Source organism: Dioscorea cayenensis, unplaced genomic scaffold (assembly GCF_009730915.1).
Source record: "Dioscorea cayenensis subsp. rotundata cultivar TDr96_F1 unplaced genomic scaffold, TDr96_F1_v2_PseudoChromosome.rev07_lg8_w22 25.fasta BLBR01002227.1, whole genome shotgun sequence".
Classification (NCBI taxonomy): Eukaryota; Viridiplantae; Streptophyta; class Magnoliopsida; order Dioscoreales; family Dioscoreaceae; genus Dioscorea; species Dioscorea cayenensis.
Window position 1 is genome coordinate 1 of NW_024088618.1, and position 20,374 is coordinate 20,374.

General features: G+C 37.8%; 1 pseudogene; it reads right to left on the reverse strand.

The window, feature by feature from the left end:
- Positions 1 to 1,319: 1,319 nt before the first annotated feature.
- On the reverse strand, positions 1,320 to 3,889 carry LOC120257620 (annotated as a pseudogene).
- Positions 3,890 to 20,374: the final 16,485 nt, after the last annotated feature.

Here is a 20,374-nt window from a genome sequence, read left to right on the forward strand (position 1 = left end):
CCAAAATTTACTTATTAACATACACATCAACAAAAGGGTAAAAACATTCCACCACTGTACTATTGGCAAACAACACTATTTAGAACTTGAATAAAAATGAAGCAATTATCATTTCTAACTAAACTTTTTTTAAGTCACATACACATCAACAAAGCCTAAAAATAATCATGTACAATTTTACAAAATTTAGCAAAATTTGAACAATTATTATTTACAAAATTATCATTCAAACAATTATCGAAACAAAAATCAGACTTTTTAAATTATTGCTCTCCTTCCCCGCATATCCTAGTAGACCAATTAACCAGCAGTTCCTTGTATGATCACTTAGCCTGCAAATGTCTTCTTCCTTGGGTTAAGGTCTTCTCTTTAAGATGTGAATCTTGTCGAGACTACACTACACCTGGCGAAGTCAAAGCAACACTGCACCAGCCGAGGTCGAGCGCTAGTTGTGCAGTGGGGATGTGGCCGGTGTCCGGAGAGGATGAGGGAGGAGATTATGGATGCACGGGAGGGTTTGCCCGAAGAGGGAGGGGAGCAGGGTTAATTGGGGGTGAGTTACTGGTAGGGTTAGGGGGATTTGGAAGAGAAGAGGGGAAAGGCTTTATTGGATCCAGGTTCATTGTCCCAGGATCCAATGAAGTTCAAAGTCCTTTAATATTATTAATGTTTTCTCGATTTTTTTTAATGATAGTTTATTAATAACAAAGCCACATCGGTTAACGCAAACGATAATAATAGGGAAAGGAGCAAGCGCGAACTGTTTAAAAATTCTTCTGTTCCATTCATAGCCACAGCATTGAAATGTTGTGTGTGTGTGTGTGGGTATATATACATCACATCTCTCACTCTTATCACCTCTAGCACATCATCATCATTACCAAGAACAACAACGGAAGGTGTGAGCAATGGTGTGCCATTTCTATGTTGGCCTGACTTTGCTCATCAGCATTTGAATCAGATTTACATTTGTGATGTTCAGAAGACTGGTTTGAAGATGAAACATGATGAGAATGGCTTGATTACAAATGAGGAGTTTAGAGATACAGTGGAACAGTTGATTGCCCATGGAGAGATCAAGAGGGCTCTTGCTTTGAAGGAAATGACCATCAAGAGTATTGATAAAGGATGGTCTTCTTTCGAGAAGTTTCATACATTCATTACCGCCATGAAAGATGGTGTTTAGTGGCTTGTTAATTGGTGTTTCTTAGTTTGTTTATGGATCATACCAATTATTCAGATTGAGCTGGAACACTTCTGATCATAATAACTTTTAAAGAAAAAACATTGATTCAATTTAAACATGCTGAAGTGCACATCAGAAGAAGAAAAATTCCAATTAAGAAGAAGTCTTCATCTAAATTGAGTTCATTCACTCACTCATTCAATTATAGATGTTGATGAAACTCAGCAGAAAACTTCTCATTTGGAGTTCAATTGAATACATTGTATTCAGAATTAAGCCACTACAGGTGTGTGCTTGAGCCAAGCATCCAGAGGCTTACCAATGGAGTAGACGATGAATCCAATTTCCCTGAGCTTCTCTGGGTCAACAACATTCCGGCTATCAAACAAAAATGCAGGCTTTTGCATATTGTCATAAATCTTCTTGTAATCAAGTTGCTTGAATTCATCCCATTCAGTAAGAATGCAGATTCCATGAGCTCCCTTGGTGGCTTCATACGCGTCCCAGGTGACTGTCATTTGCTTCACTGCCGAAGGGCTCAGTGGCTGAAGGTGTATCGGATGATCCCAGTCGAACTTGTTCATTGTAAGGTCTCGCTGAATCTAGTCTTCAGTTGCCTGAGGATCGTAGATGCTTATCTTAGCTTTGTCACGTAATAGACATTTGCAAACATCGATGGCTGGAGTCTCGCTTGTGTCTCCAGTATCCTTCTTGAATGCAAAGCCAAGAATTGCAATCTTCTTGCCGGAAACAGCTTTGAACATTGATGCCACAACCCTGCTGACAAACCTTGTCTTCTGGTAGTCATTGATCTTGACAACTTGTTCCCAGTAGTGAGCTACCTCTGGAAGGCCATTGCACTCACAAAGGTAAACCAGATTGAGTATGTCTTTCTGGAAACAAGACCCTCCGAAGCCAACACTGGCATTCAAGAACTTGGGACCGATCCTCGTGTCTTCCCCCACAGCATAGGCCACCTCTGTGACATCAGCTCCAGTGGCTTCACACAATGCCGATATGGCATTCACTGATGATATTCTCTGCGCCAGAAATGCATTTGCTGCAAGCTTAGATAGCTCTGCAGACCATAGATTTGTGGTTATGATTCTGTCTTCTGGTACCCAATTGGAGTACACTTCTTTCAGTGTTTCTATAGCTTTCTGACCCCCTGGTGTCTCCCGCCCGCCGATGAGCACACGGTCTGGATAGAAAAGGTCTTGGATGGCTGTCCCTTCTGCAAGGAACTCCGGGTTTGATAGTACCTGAAAATTGATGCCTTTGCTATTGTGCCATAAGATCTTCTCAATTGCTTCGGCAGTTTTAACCGGAACAGTGGATTTCTCAACCACAATTTTGTCAGACTTTGCAACATCAGCAATCATACGAGCAGCGCTCTCCCAGTATGTTAGATCAGCAGCCTTGCCTGCACCAATGCCACAGGTCTTTGTTGGAGTGTTCACTGAGACAAATATGATATCAGCTTCAGAGATGTGCTTCTCAGTGTCAGTACTGAAGAAGAGATTGACTCCTCTGCACTTCTTTTACCACATCTTCAAGCCCAGGCTCATAAATTGGCAGCAGGTCACTGTTCCATGCAGTGATGCGATCAACTGAGATGTCTACAACCACAACTTCGATGCTCGGACATTTGAGTGCAATCACAGCCATGGTAGGGCCACCCACATAGCCAGCTCCAATGCAACAGATCTTCTTCACCATTTTTCACTGTCAAACAACCCAAGAACAATCAAATTTCTAAGAAGCAGGAGCTAAAGTTTCATAATTCACAAAGACAGCCATTTTGAGATCTTTCATATAACTGATCAGAAGATCTTCACCATTCTTCTTTGTCAAACAATGCAAAAAAACAATCAAAGTGAAGAGCAAACTAAACATGCACAGTTTCAAGGAGTAGGATCTAAAATTCACATAGAAAAGCATTTTGAGATATTTCATGAAACTCAGACCTATGGCAAACAACAATATTGGATATATAGTAAGAAAATTACAACGGACACAATGTCAGACAAACAATCAAACTGAAAAAACTAATTAAGTGTCTACAGATTAAAGAAGCAGGATCTAAAAGTTTCATAACATACAAAGACAACCATTTCAAGAACTTAGATTGGAAAACAAGATCAATACCATCATAATAAGGAATTTCAACAAACCTCTTGTCTTCAAAAAGAAGATCCTCAAGAACAAACAGAAAAACTTTCTGGCTTAAAAGCTCAATTGATTTGCTTATCCATCAAATTCAAGATCAAGAAACTAAATAAATCCACAAACAAACGTAATCCAGACTTGCATTACATCTGAATTTCATCAAAGACTTGCAAGGCATCACATATGAATCTAAACACAATAACCAATGACAATAATAATATAGAAAAAAACACTAACAATTAAAAGCATTCATTCAATTGAACATATCCATAAGAAAAACTCCAACTTTGAATTGAAAAATGTTCACAAACTTCAGCGCTAAGCTCAAGACCCAACAAACAACACACAAGATTACAGATCAAACATGGTAATATTATCAAAAAGAATAGCATCAATTCAAACAAATCAACCAGCGAAACAAGGAAAAGAAGCAATCAAGCTGATGATGAGTCAAGATAATCACCTTCTTGCTAGCAAATCAAATCACTTTCTTGTCGAGTTGAAGCAGAGAAACTCAGAACAAGAACTACGAAATCGAGGTGGAGGTGGTGATGGTCAAGGTTTGGGTATATATATAGACATGGATTGAAGTAAGGATATCTTTTTACGTAGATACCCCCAGTAAATTTTAATATTACGCACTTATCAATTTCTGTAATTATTATTATTATTATTACATAGATACTAAAGTATTATTTGAACTAATTATAATTGATTAATTTAACTTTTTTTTTTCCTGTAAACTCACACACGCAATCAGAGAACCGTTATCGCCACATAAACCAATAAGACTTAAATTTCAAAAACTGGAAAGTCCCCACTATAATTTTTATTAGTGAAACTAATATCATTGGGCTTTGAATTATTTTGGTTGGTTTAGATTTGATTTAAAATACATATACATCCATATATATACATATACATCCATATATATATATATATATATATAATTGCGTATTTTAGGAAGTCAGTTGATTTTCAAATTGAAAATCTACAGGCATCTCTTGGATTGTTGGCAAGCCCCCAAAACCTCTCCCTCCAATTTTACTAAAACACCTTATATAGAAAGTACTTTTTTTTTGACGTAAGGCGATAAAAGCCAACCCTCAATGGTGTATGTGGGCGGGAGAATTGCCACAACGCCTCACCCTCTTGAAACTGGTTAGCGCAGTCGAGGGGAATCGAACTGCCGTCTCTCCCAACAAGAGAACCCGGGTACCGTTGGGCTATAAGCCCGTTGGTAGAAAGAACTAATTTTGCTGATTTGAATAAATAAATAGCCCTAATAAAAAAAACAAATGGTTGTCACTTGGGCCAGGATGACTTCACTATAACATTACTTTACTTATTATTTTATTTAAAAAAAAAATGGCTGCCACGTCATTCGTGCACCGAATTCGGGAAATTGAATCGGTGCATATATCGTTGCTCATTGATGAAGTGGAGGTAAATGCAGTTTAAAGTTCTCAGCAGCTACTGTAGAAGCATCTCTATAGAAAATCAATGGCTCAGATTGCATCATCAAGCTTATGTGTTTAGTTCAAGGCAGCAAGACTGAATGGTAGCTTAGTGGATTGATTTCATTAGCTTTGGACAGGTGGCCTATGACTAAACTTAGTAGGTAATGTAAATGGGGAAAGTTAGTGGATGGATAAGGTGTGGTTGTGTGGGCCCCAGCCTTGTTTCCATTCATTTGTAAAGACCTTTCAAGCCGGGATTCTTGACCTCGTTCCATGCAAACCTTGAAAACCGAGAGAAGCTTGTTCACATTATTTGGTAGCCATCTAGTTCTCACTTTTCTCTCTCTAGAAACCTTCAAAAAAAAAAGGCTGAGATGGAGCTCATTGAGCTTTCTTCTACTCTCTCTCTATCTCATCATCAAAGGTTGAAGCTTTTGGTCTCTTCATGATCACACTAGTTTGCTTAGTGTTTTTTTCGCCAAAAAGCAAGATCCTTCCAGAGCCACAAAGCATCTACTCATGCCAACCCAATCATGCGTGGCTCTTCACATGTCCCGAGTCCATGGTTCGGGGAGCTCAAAGGAGACTCCTTTTGTGTTTTATTTTTTTGGCAATCGGTTGGGGGATGTGGGTCGATGAGAAGTTGGAGTTTAACAAGATGTTCAATGATGGTATGACTAGTGATTCGGTGCTTGTTGATGATGTTGTCATTGTGACTTTCGTGGGACGTGTTTTTATGGGTTGAAGTCATTCGTTAAAGTTGGTGGAGGGACTGGAACTATGGCAAGAGCTATAGCTCATGTTTTTCCTTGTGATTTAAGTACACTATTCTTGATCCGCCTCATGAGATTAATACTCGTGAAGGAAGCCATTAGTCTTGTTGAGTATGTTGGTGGTGTTAGGTTTGTCTCTGTTCCTCTTGCTAACACCACTCTCTTGTTGGATAACTTCTAATACCCCAACATATAGCATGTCAAAAGCCATTCTCACGGACCCCCAAGAAGTTGCTTTAGTGTCGATCTGGAGTCTTAGAAGTTGAAGGATTCTCTTTTAGGTAAGTAATCCCCGAGAACTCATGTTTTTCATTATTGGAAGAATTTCTTTTTTTCTTGCCAAAAATTATTATCTATTATTTTTATTATGATATTCCTCGCTTATTGTTATTAATCATAAAAATTATTTATTGTCGAATAGGTATTTTTCATGTATTTCGATTTGTGGCCTTAATTAGCTATAAACTTAGTATTTATGTTTTTGGTATGTTATTTTTTTAGAATGACTACTACTTATCTTGAAATGTTAACGCATCATATATATTAGAATATTTGGTTGTAACCGGTTCCTTATTTATCTATTTGTTCGTATCACGATGGGGTTACGATCATATTATGGTATGAGGATAAGATCAAAGCTCTTGAGTTAATATATAGTCGATGCTTTTTATGTTTTTAAAGAGTGTATGCTAATTATTGATAATATTGAGACGATGTACAGTTCTGTTGGGCATATATGTGTTTAGAGAAAAATGTTAATGGGGGTGAATGTTAGATGTGAATACATCAAGAGAAATGTTGTACTATAACTCCGAGGCAAGGTTGAGTCTTGAATGACGAGGTTTTTAACTCTACTCGTCTAGTTTGGAGATCATAGCTTTTTCCTTGATGGTATCCTTAATAAAATTGTGAGGTTAGCACTTGGGAAATAAATTAAATGATTTGGTGGTTTAGAGTCAATATTTCAAGGTTTATTGGGCTGGATTATTACAGATTTGAGACTTCGACATTCTATGTTCATGCATGAAATTGCTAGAATGAATTTTTTTAAGTTATGATAATGAGTTGAATGGGAATTGGGGCCTAAATTCGGAGGTCATAGAAGCACAATTTCCAGATGATTAAAAATTGAAAAATTTGTAATGATTTCTTTTGATCTATCTACCTGCCAAATTTCATATTTATTGGATATATATTCTATAAGATATGATCAATTATAGTTGACATGTCTTGGAGGTATTATTGTGTAGACATGCAGATTTAGAGGCCAATTTCCGGATTTAATATGTAAAATTAGGCAAAAGTGTTCAGAATAGAAAAATATTCCTTATTACCATGACCTTCAATTTGCAAAAATTTCATGTTTATTGGATTTATAGATTATGAGTTATGACTCATTAAAAAGACTTGCACATGATGACATCTATATGCGAATCTTCAGATTTAACATGATCTTTCTCATTCTCGGAGACTAAAATTGGGTCAAGTATTAAACAAGGAAAAGGTTCAGAATTTTCCTAAGTTACTTACTACAAAATATCTTTGCATTTGATGTTAAATTCTGGGAGTTATGCATTTTGGAATGAGACATATTAGAAGTATTGTTATGCAGAGCTTGTGAGATATAAATGTGCATAGTGATTAGTTTTTTTAGTAATGATTTGGGAAATTATTTATTTAATTTTTGTAAGTAATTTCAGTATTTTTCAGTTATTTTTTTCCTAAATTGGGATTATGAAATTGTATATTTCATGCTTTGTTTGAATATTTGGAAAATTCATGAATATTCTGCATTTCAACCTTGAGTTTTTGTTTGAATGCTTTGGTCTCCAAATGAGCGATATGCAACCCTGTCAGTGGGGGGTTAAATCCTGACCTTGTCGACAAGTAATTTTGGGAAAGTGAGATCGCAGTTTTCACAGACCGTGTCCGTTCGGTGAAATAATCAACGGCCACCGGTATTCAGTCTCGGGTCACCGAGGGTAAATAAATGATATCTGTTATTTTGGCTCGGATCTGTCACCGAGGATAAACAAATGACCTTTGGCACTTACAGTGAATTTGGAGACTTACTCTTGAATTTGTTATTTTTTTGGGTTTGCCCTTTTGATTTTGAATTTCTGCAAAAACACAAATATTTGTCCCTGCTTGAAATTTTTCTCGTATTTTTTTGATATCGTATTTTCGGGTTTTGAATTCGAATAATCATATTTGTAAATATTCTTTATTAGAATATTTCACTTTGTATTTTGTTTTTGTTTAAATTATGTTTTTGAAGACCTATGCTCATTTACGCGAATAATTATTCGCAGCTGAAAACCCCAGTATTCTTTTTGATTTTAGTTATCTTGAATAAGCGTTACTACTTGAGAACTATACCTCTGTTGAACCATTTATTTTTGTATTTGTTTTAAACTATGTTTAAACTTTGAATTATTCTTAATATCTGAAATCGAGATTCGTAAAAGTCTATTGTTTTAAAACAATTTCTGGATTACTTACTGGGCTAGTGAGCTCATGGATTTTTCTTTAAATCCTTTTCACATCAAAAGTGATAGATCGGCGTGGATCTTGAGAGATTGTCTGTAGTTGTTGTCTTATCCTATTGTAAATGTTAAGTTCTTGTTATTGTGTATCCACAGTATTTTTGTATTTTTGGACTTCTATATCCAAGTATTGTGTACTTTGTAGAGTTTGTAATCTTGTAACTCGGTTGGGTTATTATAGTTTTGCGATCCTGGATCGATTTTTGAGGCCTTGCGAGGCCTATGGGGCTCACGCCTTGTGGAGTCTGCGGCCGTTTGTCTGCCATGCCGAGTGCAGTGAGCCGGAGTTCGGGCGTGACAGGTTGCTTTTGTTTTTTCTGCAGGTTCTCGTTCTAAGAGAGAGTGCTTTTGCTCTGTTTTTCTATGCTTGCTGTAAATTTAAAGGGGTTTAGTGTTTGATTTCTTTTGAATGTTGTTCTTTTGTGCTTGAGACTTCCAACAACTTAGCCATATGATGTGTACCATTATTATCATGGAGTAGGCTATGTGTTGCTGCATCTCAGATTTAACAGATGGCATATCCTGAATAGTGTATAATATTAATGTTGGCGTGAATGAAGGCTGCAGAGGAGCAGCTGCTGAAGTTGAAGCATGAAAGATTATTAAAAGCTGTGCTTAGTCCAAGTCAGGTTGTGTTAGCAAACTGAACATGCACAGTTTCAAGGAGTAGGATCTAAAATTGACATAGAAAAAGCATTTTGAGATATTTCATGAAACTCAGACCAATGGCAAACAACAGTATTGGCTATGTAGTAAGCAAATTACAACAGACACAATGGCAGACAAACAATCCAAGTGTAAAACAAATTAAGTATCTCTCTCTGGCAAAGAAATTAAGATTACTTGGAAGAGTGAAAAACGAGGCAAAGAAATCTATGCAATTGTGTCCACAATCTCATCAGAGGTTTGCCAGAGGTTTTACGGTCCAGCCAAAATCACAAATATATATATATATATATATATATATATCTGGAGCACACACACACACCCTCACAGAAGATGGGTAGAGGAAGGGATTTCTAATGGCTTAGCTCAATCCAGACGCCAACAGTCTCCCTTAGGAAGGCGAGGGTGGTGACTTTGGTAGCCTCTCTTTCTATTTGATTATTAGATGTTGTAGTGCTTGTAAATACTTGGGTGAAGGTTGTCATGTTGCCTTAGATAATAGTGATTTTATTTGGTGCATGATCTACTTTTTAAAGCCAAGGTTTTTACATTTATTTGGAGTTTTCTGACACTTTATCCTGCCATCTCCTTTGAGTTTTTGCAGTTGCATATACATATACATCCTGAAGTGGGTATGATCTGTTATCATTTGCGTTGATTAAATTATTTCCATTATGTATTTATTTATTTATTTGCATAATTGTTTTACTTTAGTCTCGGAGAAATCAGTATTTTGATTAATTATTTTGTTTGCTGAATTCTTACATATTTAATTTCCATATAGTTCCTTTCTCCCAAAAGTGGGATCTTGAAATTTTATTATTATTTATGTGGACCTGGGAATCGAAGGAATTTGGTAATTTTTGAATTTAGTACCTTGTAAATTTTTTTGTATCTGAAGTTTTGGTCTCCAAATAAGCAATATGCAACCCTGTCAGTGGGGGGTTAAACACTGACCTTGTCAACGAGAAATTTTAAAAAAATGAGACTGCAGTTTCGCACAGTGTCCGTTCGGTGAAATAATTAACAGTTATATGATATTCATTCTTGGGTCACCGAGGGTAAATAAATAACCTCTATTATTATGGCTTAGGTCACCGAGGGTAAACAAATGACCTCTGGCATCTATAGTGAATTTGGAGACATACAGTGGAATCTGTTTAATTGCTTTCTGTTTTGTCCTTTTGATTTTATTTTTCTGCAAAGATACAAACTTTTTGTCCTGCCTTGAAGTTTCTATATTTCTAATATTGTGTTTCCTATTTTCAATTTTTGGTGAATGACATATTTGGAAATATTCTTTTATTAGAATATTATACTCTGTATTTTGTTAAATTATGATTTCGGAAACTAGTATTATTCTGAAAATCCGGTATATTTGAAAACACACTCCTGTAATTTCTGGTTTAGCCTAACTATGGTTTGGAGACTTATGCTCATATTTAGAAAATTTTCTATATTTCTGATTTACAGCTTTGAAATATGGTATTCTTTTTATTACAATATTCTTGAATAGTGGTTTTACTTGAGAACTATACCTCTGTTGAATTATTTATTTTGTATTGTTTAAACTATGTTTAAACTTTGAATTATTCTTAATATTTGAAATCAAGATTTGTAAACTCTGTTGTTTTAAATCAATTTCTAGATTATTTACTGGGCTAGTGAGCTCATGGATTTGTTTTAAATCCTTTCAGATCACGAGTGGTAGACTGGTGTGGACCTTGAAAGACAATCTGTAGGTGTTATCTTGTTCTATTGTAAAATTTGAATTCTTGTCATTATTGTCCTTGTATCCCTGCATTTTTGTATTTTAGACTTCTTGCATCCCCGTATTATGCTCTCTGTAGAGTTTATAATCCTGTAACTCAGTTTGTTCGTTATAGTTTTGGATATCCTGAATTAGGTTCTGAGGCCTTGTAGGTCTACTGGGTTCACACTCTGTGAGACTGCAGCCATTTGTCTGCGCACCGGGTCCAGCGAGCCAGGTTCGGGGCGTGACACATGGTTAGTATGCTTTATTGTGGTTATGACCAGAACTTTGAGTTGGGAGGTTTGTAATGCATTGACTACAATGCCTCTGTACAGATAAGTTATTAGCTCTTGCGTTAGTGATGATTATTGTTCAATTTCTTGTGATTTATTTCTTGTATCCATGTTAAATGAGTTTTGAAAGTGAAGTTATATTTCTTTCCTGATTCTGAGTTTATTTCTGATTCTAAAAGAATTGAAAGTCTTTACCAAGATTTTAGTGTCATTCTATCTAATTCACTGCTTTTGATATATTTGTTAATCCTTGAAAGACTTAGAGATGATAATTTGATTGATGACACATAACCTGGCAAGTACACTAAATTCATTATATATTAATCAAAATTGTTAACCTTACAAAAAAAATTTATAGGAGAATTTATGCTTGCTTGTGTAAGACTGCCAACTTTTTTCTCTGTTATGTTGAAAAGCAAAAATATATCAAGTAATTATAAGCATCTCTTTTTTTCCCCCAAAGGAGATGGCATTATATGCGTTGCTTAGGCTTTTGTTTTGTCTTTGCCTTGATGTCTATCTTTGTACTGGTTTTTATTTTTAATATAATTTATGGCTTTTTTTTAAAAAAAAAAAAAAGATTATCTATAACTTCAGTGATTTATAATAAAAATTGAAGTGTTATTTTCCGTAAAAGTAAATAACCTTAATTCTCACCATAAAAATTAGTCATCAAATTTACATTTTTATTCAAATATATAAAGGAATTATTTACTTTAATCTAAATGTAACTTACTGTGTTAATCAAAAGCAACTCTTGCTTCGCAATGACTTAATTAATTATCAACTAAACAACTGATTGCAAGATTTGAAACAACTCCATCTTCCTGGATATCAAATACAAACAAAAAATATTTATGTTGTTCACCATTAATAAACCTTTAGTTTTGTTTAGGGATGTAAGTGGGGCGGGACTGGGAATGGGATCCCCGTCCCCATCCCCGCATCCCACGGTGCGGGGATTCCCCGCCTCCAAATTCCCCGCGGGGGAAAAATTCTCCCAACTCACTCCCCGCGAGTATCCCCACGGGGTCGGGAAATCCCCGCCCCCACCAATTTTTTTTATTACATAAAATTCTAATAATACTATGTATCAGTATATATATATATATCAAAGTAGAAGACCTATTTGACACTTGTCAATTTCTCATAAAAAATTTTACCAATATTATTTTAATAATATTAAAATATTTATAACATAATACTAATTTATATTATTTTAAACTAATTTTTATTATTTTATCTCATAATATATAATAAAATTAATTTTTTAAAAATATTATATCTATAATGTTGATAAATAGCTTATTTTATCTAATCTTAATCTTATCTTAATTTTTATAGAAAACAAAAAAAATTTATTAATTTTTTAAAAAAAAATTTCATATAATTATATTCGTACATCACACGGGAGTAAGACTAGTATTACTAAAAGTCTAAAATATTATTAATAAATACCAAAAATATATTTTTTTAAAATCCAAATATTTGGTCCTTATAATCTTATATTCATATTGAATTTTTAAAAAAAATAGGGAAATAATCATATAAGCTATTTTCAATATATATATATATATATATATATTATTAAAAATCGGGGAATCCCCGTGGGGATTCCCGCGGGGAGCGGGGCGGGGATTTTCCCCGTTCCTCGTCCCACAGGGGGATTATTTCGGGGAATCCCCGCCCCGTCGGGGCGGGTCCCCGCGGGGAACGGGGATTCCCCGCCCCATTTACATCCTTAGTTTTGTTAGATTCTTAAAACATTTTTACTTAAAAATGAGTTTATTTGTGATTTTTAGGTGATATAATTCATTGGTCAAACCTTTCAATGTTAACAATCTAAATTAATGGACAAATTGGAGTTTATGAACTTCGTTAAAAAAAAATGTAACATAACTTAGAACATATATAGTTCCCCAGTTTACCATCTCCTGCCATGAATATATATATTTTGTTATATTTTATTGTACTGTTTCAACAATAATCTATTTTTAATTTTTATTTTAATTATAATATTAGATGTTACGTAGTAGAATTATATAAATTAGAAAGGTGTATATATGCTGATTTTTTATATGTTGATGATGATAGAAGTATATTTGAAAAACATACATTGGCTACTCTATTTTTATGCATAAATCCAAACAAGTCATTTGAAAAAAAAAATAAGCATGCAGAGTTGGGTATTGTTTTTATTTTTTATTTTTTAACAAAGTGGATAAACTACTAACTAAAAAATTCATTAAAAATCAAATATTCATTAAAAATAGGTCTAATTGTTGTACAGGTCCCTGTATTTTTGTACTTTACGTCTTTTTAGTCCTCGTAATATTTTTAAATACAATTAAGTCCTCATTCTAGTTCGCGGCGTAGATGGCCAATTATTCTGCCAAAAAATATTACAATAACTTAATTGTACCGAAAATATTGCTGCGTATTAGAACGACCCAACTCGACCAAATATGAGGACTTAATTGTACCTAAAAATATTAGAAGCACAAAAAAGGTATAAAACACACAATTACAGGAACCTGTACGACTATTAAACCTAAAAAATAAGTGTAATAAACTTCAACTTTTTTAATGCCTTTGGCGTTCCTTGGGAACACAATTCATTAAAAAGCCAAATATATATTCAGTTTTGGTTGTTTGTAATTATAAATTAGGTTCTTTTATCTTCCATAACATTGAGACCTTTTCTGTTTTTAATTCTATCAGATAACTAAACAGAACGAATCCATGTGCCCAACCTGGAATTTGTGTAACTACATTGCCGATGTTGCATTGCAAAATATAATTTGCTGCTATATATGATCTGCTTAATTGCAATTAAGCAAATCATAAGCAGATCATATATAGCAGCAAATTGGCATTCTTTGCATTGAAATTTCTTGCCGATGATGAAATGCAAGACCAGTACCGGTTCTTCTTTCAGTAGATGAAGGGTTAATTAATTGTGCCAGCATTTAGACCCTATATATGACACTTTTGAGGCCATCAGTGGGAAGCTTGGAATGACACCAGACATATATTCTTATAATGCTTTAATTTGTGCATTCGGAAAGCTTATAAATTGTTTGGTTGGCATACGTAACTCCTAGGAGTCACTAGTTAGTTGTTTCAAGTTAATTAATTGCGAGTCCGATATATATTTAATTTGTTGTTAAAACATGTGCCATTTTACTTTTTAAACAAGTATCTTGTAAGCTTGGGTGTTTCCGACCAAACAACCACCGTAGAATTGCTATCAAAGTCACTCTCTTCTTCTCGAGCCTCCGTCTTCCTGTTCCTCGGTTTCACTCCTTTCATGGCCCCTCCGGGGCTATCTCAGCCCTCTGTGCCGTTGCCCGGAATCCGCCTCGGTGTCTCCTGGGCAAATGCTGTCAACACGAACTCTAAGCCTTCTACTGTGGAAATACCTTTGCATCTCCAACGAGATCACTTCGATAAACTCAAGACTTCTTCCAAATCCTTTGTCGCTATTGACTCTGATCTTTGGGCTAACGCCAGAGATGCTATGCAAACCTCTTTATATGCTAAGTTTTTGGGAAAATCTCTTCCTCTTGATCAAACTAAGCTTGCTCTTGCAGATACTTGGAGAGGACTCGGGGCGTTCTCTGTTGCTGATCTTCCGAATGGCTTCTACTTTATCAGATGTGAATCGCTGGACATGGTCAACCATCTTCTCTGGGATGGGCCTTGGATGGTGGCTGGTCGCATTCTTCAACTGGCTCCTTGGAAAGAGTCCTTCCAGCCTGCCTTTGAGAAGCTCTCAATGGCTGCTGTTTGGATTCAGATTTTCCATCTCCCTATGGAACTCTGGACTGGTGATATCTTAGAAATGGTGGCCTCTCAGTTTGGCAGGGTTCTCAAAGTTGACGACCATTCTCTAGATCGTTCCAGGGCAAAGTTTGCTCGTGTTTGTGTGGAGGTGGACCTCTCCCAACCTCTGCAACTTGGCACCTGGGTTAATTATGGGGAGCATTCGGTATTTGTGCTTATTCTCTATGAAAAACTGCCTGTGTTTTGCTATAGGTGTGGTAGAATCGGTCATGGTGAGGCCCACTGTTCTTTCTCCAATATCCCTCTGCGGTCGGAAGGCCGCCTGCCACCTGAACCGTCGGTTCAAGGACCGGTGAGCGACTCTCCCGACATGCAGATTGATGGGGTTGGAAAGGAGCCAGTGGTTAGTCATGCCGACCGATTCTCACCTTCGCCGATTATCGATGTTCCTGATCGTGACTTTGGACCCTGGTTGATTCCTCGTAACAAAAGCTCCCGAGCTCGGGGTCATGGGCGGGGAGGTGCTTTTTCCGGCGTCCGCTCCGGTGACCGGCACGGCTTTCTTGGCGATGATCCAAACCCTAAGACCTCTTTGAGGTCTCCCCTGTCTACGACTGACACGTGTCCCCTTGCATGCCAGCCTTCAGCTCCAGATGGCGGGTTGTCTCGCATGCATTCGACACGTGGCGGGCGTTCTCTTCGTGGTGGACGTCAATCTTCTTTCAAAATTCCTTTTGGTTTCGAGGTCGGTTCCGCTGACTCTATCACTCTGCCCAACGTCCCTCTGCTGCCTTGGGACCCTTCCACCCCCTCCTCACTCTCTGACATCCCACCTTCTATTCCTTCTGACACGCGCAATGGGGAGTCTCATCCCATCTCTCATCTTCATCCCGAGGAGAATCCCTCTCTTGGACTCCGAGAGAATGGACCGTTGGGAAATGTGAACGTTGGCTCCTCCATAGCCTCCACGTCTCACGACCCTGGCCCTTCTCAACTTCCTCTCCTCATCTCCTCAGTTCCCCTCCTCCCCCCTCTGGCGAACAAGATGGATCCTGTTGATTGCCATCTCTTCGCTGTCAATAAGGTGACAAATGTTCTCTCTTCGAAACAACCTGGAGACCTTCCCTTGCAGGCCTCCTCTCCTTCGGATTCTGACTATTCTGATTCTATTATGGAACCTGATGACAATATGATCCTTGGTCATTTTCAAAAGGATATTAAACTTGAAGCCTTAGCCAGAAGAGACCCTTCCCGTGGGTCTTCTCGTTCAAAGAAAGGGAAGCGAAACCCTAACCCTTAACTCTCTCCCATCTTTCTGTTTTTCATGGATCTTAAAATTTTTACTTGGAATTGTAGGGGTCTCTTAAACAAGAAAACTCAGGATCGTATCCACGACGTCATCCGTAGACTCAAGCCTAGCCTCCTCTGTCTTGTTGAAACTAAAATGGACATTGATCGTATCCATCGCTTCTGTAAATCCCTCTCTAAACTTTGGGATTGGGCGGCCATCCCTTTGATTGGTCTCTCAGGGGTATCATCGTCCTCTGGAGACGTGATATTGGTGTTGTTACTCCATTGGCCAACTCAAGATCTGTGCTTCATTTGGTAATTTCCTCGAACAACATCCATTGGATCCTCTCTGTGATCTACAACGCTCAGGTATTATCCCTTCAAAACACTACTTGGCTCAAACTATCTGGTATGTCTTCCCTCAACTTACCCTGGCTCCTTACTGGGGATTTTAACGCTATTATCTCCTCAAATGAGCACAGTGGTGGTTCTTTTCGCAACTATTCCTCTAAAGCTTCCCGCTTCTCCACCTTTATTGTTAACAATAACCTTATTGACCTTGGCTTTGTTGGCCCTAGCTTTACCTGGTGCAATGGGCATGCTGGTCTTTCTAGGCACTGGGCTCGTCTAGACAGATATCTTGCAAACTCCGACTGGGTCACCACCTTCAATAACTACTCAAATAAGCATCTCCCCGTTCTGTTTCCGATCATTCTCCTATCTTTCTCTCAGTTTTTTCTAACTCTTCCTCTAATCCTAAAAAGCTCTTCCGTTTTGAAAATTTTTGGTTGGATTATGCCGGTTGCCATGATTCTGTTTTACGGGCTTGGCCTCCTCTCTCTGACTCTAACTCTTTACGCTCCTTTACCAATTCTATTTCTCTTACTAAGAAAAACCTTTTCAGTTGGAAATCCTCCGGTGTTCACCCTCTTGATCTGGAAATTAGAAACATTGAAGTTGAGATTCAAAAAATTGAGGAGGCTTCTGTTTGCTCTGATGATCCCTGGCTTCATACTTGGCTTCAAGCTCTGACTAACCGACATTCTGTGCTTCTCCGTCAAAACTCTATTTACTGGGGTCAACGGGCGAAGATGCTTTGGATGTCAGATTGCGACCGTAACTCCAGGTTTTTTCACACTTTAGTCAAAATTCGTCGTCACAAAAATAAGGTTCATGCTATCAAAAACTCATCAGGTACTATCATTTTTGATCACTCTGCGATTGAAAACTGTTTTCTGGATTTTTTTCAAAACCTTTGGCATTCTTCGTCTTCTTCCAATGTGGAGGCCTTCTTTAATGCCATCCCGTACGACTTCGTTGTTCTGGAGGATGAGGAGAGAGCAGCTTTGATTAGACCGATCTCTAAAAGAGAAGTCTATCAAACTCTCGTTTCCTTGCCTCGCGGAAAGAGTCCTGGTCCGGATGGCCTTAACGTTGAGTTCTACATATTTTACTGGAATATTCTTGGTGACCATCTCTTTAATGCGATTTCTCATTTTTTCCTTTCCTCCACTCTTCCTCCTTCTTGGGGTAAAACTTTTGTTGCTCTCATCCCTAAGAAAGATAACCCATCTTCTGTCTCTGATTTTCGTCCTATCTCTCTCTACAATGTTTGCTACAAACTTCTTTCTAAAATTCTCACTAATCGCCTTAAAACGGTCTTGCATAAGCTTATCAGTCCTGAGCAAACAGGATTCCTCTCCGGTTGTGGCTCTTCTAATAATGCCATTGCGGCCCATGAGATTGTCCATTCTATTGAATTTGAGTACCCTGCCCCTCCTAGGATGATCATTAAAATTGATATTGAAAAAGCCTTTGATTCTGTTGAATGGAATGCGATCATTGCTACCCTCCAGAGAATGCGTTTTCCGGATATTTGGATTGCTTGGATCCGTGCTTGTATCTCCTCTGTTTCTTTTTATTTTCTTATCAATGGTCGTAGCTCTCCCTGGATAACTAGTAGTAGAGGATTAAGGCAGGGAGACCCCATCTCCCCCCTTCTTTTTCTCCTAGTTACCCAGAACCTGTCGGCCATTCTCAATAAAGCTCTTACCCTTTCTCTTGTCCCAGGTTTTAACCCCTCTCTTTCCCATGATTTTAACCATCTGATGTTTGCTGATGATCTCCTTCTGGTAACCACTGTCACCCGTAAGTCGGCTCGAAACTGTCTGTTGTGCCTCAATCTCTATTACTCCATCACTGGTCAAAGACCCAATCCTTCTAAATCTGCAGTCTATTTTCCTTCTTGGTGCAACAAAAAACTTTCTAATTCCATCTCTACCATCCTGGGTTTTATTAAAGGGTCTTTTCCTCTTAACTACCTGGGCATCCCCATTTCTCCCACCAGATTACCTGTCCTCTCTTTCAATTCTCTCATATCCAAAGTCCAAAAGAGCATCTCTTCCTGGAACCATGCTTCGCTCTCTACTTCTGGCAGAGTCACTCTTCTCAACAGTTGTATTTTCTCTCTTCCTAACTACTTTCTCTCGGTAATGCACCTCCCGGATTCAACTCTCGATCAGATTTCTAAACTTGCCCGAACCTTTCTCTGGAGTAATGGCAGCAATGTTCGTAGCTTTCACTCTATTGGCTGGGCGGTTACTACACTTAAAAAATCTGAGGGGGGGCTTGGTCTCAGAAACCTTAGACTTGTTCGGCACTCTCTCATGGCCAAGAACATTTTTGCTATTTTAAATTCTGATTCAAAGATCTGGGTGGATATTTTCAAACACAAATATTCAAATTGGCATCCTTGGTCTGTTGTCTCTCCTTCTAAATCTTCTTGGTTTTTTAAATCAATTTCTCGTTCTGCTCAGTGTTTAAAAATGCATCTTCGTATTCTTAGAGCTAATCCTGATGATTTGGACTTGTTGAGGGATCCTTGTCTGTTGGACCTTCCTATCTTGTTTAAACCAACTTATCTTAACATGGACTTTAACTTTGAAAATTTGCATTTTTCGGACCTCATTCTTGTGGACGGCCTTAACACTACCCTTTTACACAACATCTTTGGCCTCAACCTAGACTGGGATTGGATCAATACCATTAGGTTTGATCTTAATTCCCATAACAACTGGGTTTGGGGGCCCTCCTCCCATTTTTCCTCAATTGTTGCTGTTGTTTATGATTGTTTGATCTCTTCTGATATTAGCCCTTGGCCGGGCTAGAACTGCATTTGGAAACTTTGTATTTTGCCTCGCACTAAGACCTTTATTTGGAAGCTTGATCACGACAAACTCCCTTCTGGTGATTTTCTTTATAATCTTAATATTGGTCCTCCTTCTCTGTGTCCATTTTGTGGTCTGGCTCCTGAGACGGCCTCTCATATTATTTGGAACTGCTGTAAAATTTTTCCCATCTAGGAGTCTCTCTGTGCTTCTTTCAATTTGGATCCAATTATTATTTCTGGTTTTGGTTCGGGTAACTGGCTCACTTCGAGAATTAGCTCTATGATTTCTGATGATTTTTTCAAAGCTCTTATTGCCACTATTGCTTGGATTATTTGGAAAGATCGTTGTAATCTTATCTTCAAAAACTGGCAACCCAAATTCCATACCATTTACTCACGAGCTTGGCGCCTCTGTCGGGATTTCTTCAAATCTGTCGGCAAAGATTTCAGGGAGTTTTCTTACCCCTCTTTCTCTTTTAGCCCTTGGAGATCTATTAATCTATTCACAGATGCATCTTGGTCAAGTTCTTCTGTGAGTTGTGGCTTGGGCTTTATTGCTGTAACCAGCTCTGGCCAAGTCTTACTTGCAGGTTCTGTGGGCAGCTGCTCGGATTCTCCTTTTTCCGCTGAGATTGCGGCTATCCATTTTGCGCTTGACCAATGCATCTCTAAAAACTGGCTCCCTAATCGAATTTTTTGTGATTGCCCAGGTATCTCTGGCTTACTCAAACACTTCGACAGCTGTGTGGCGTGGCGCTTTCAACCTGCTATTGACAGTCTCAAGATCAAGCTTCTCAACTTCCCTTGTTTGGATTTCAAATCTATACCCCGTTCAGACAACCTGATCGCAGACGCTCTTGCAAACTTTGGTCGTTTAAACCAGCATTTATCTCTCTTCGATCAGGGCTTGGATCGTCCCCGTTGGCTCGAAGACCTCTGCCGGAGTATTCATTTCTTCTTTTAGGCTTTTTGTGTTTTTGTTGAGCTCTGGCTCTTTGTCCAAAAAAAAAAAAGCTTGGGTGTTTCCCTTGTTATGTTTTAGTTTGTACTATTTTCAGTTTATTTTAATAAATTTGCATTGCTAGGGATGCATATCATATCAACACAGACCAAAAAAAACTGCTCTCTCTCTCTCTCTCTCTGTGTGTTCTAATACCAAAGATCTCTTGTGTTCACTATTGAACAAATTTCCCATCTAGCAGGTAAATGATCAGCTTGAAAGGGAAGGGGTGCATAATACTGGCTCCTCACCACTAGTGAATTATTGGTGATTACTAGTCTCA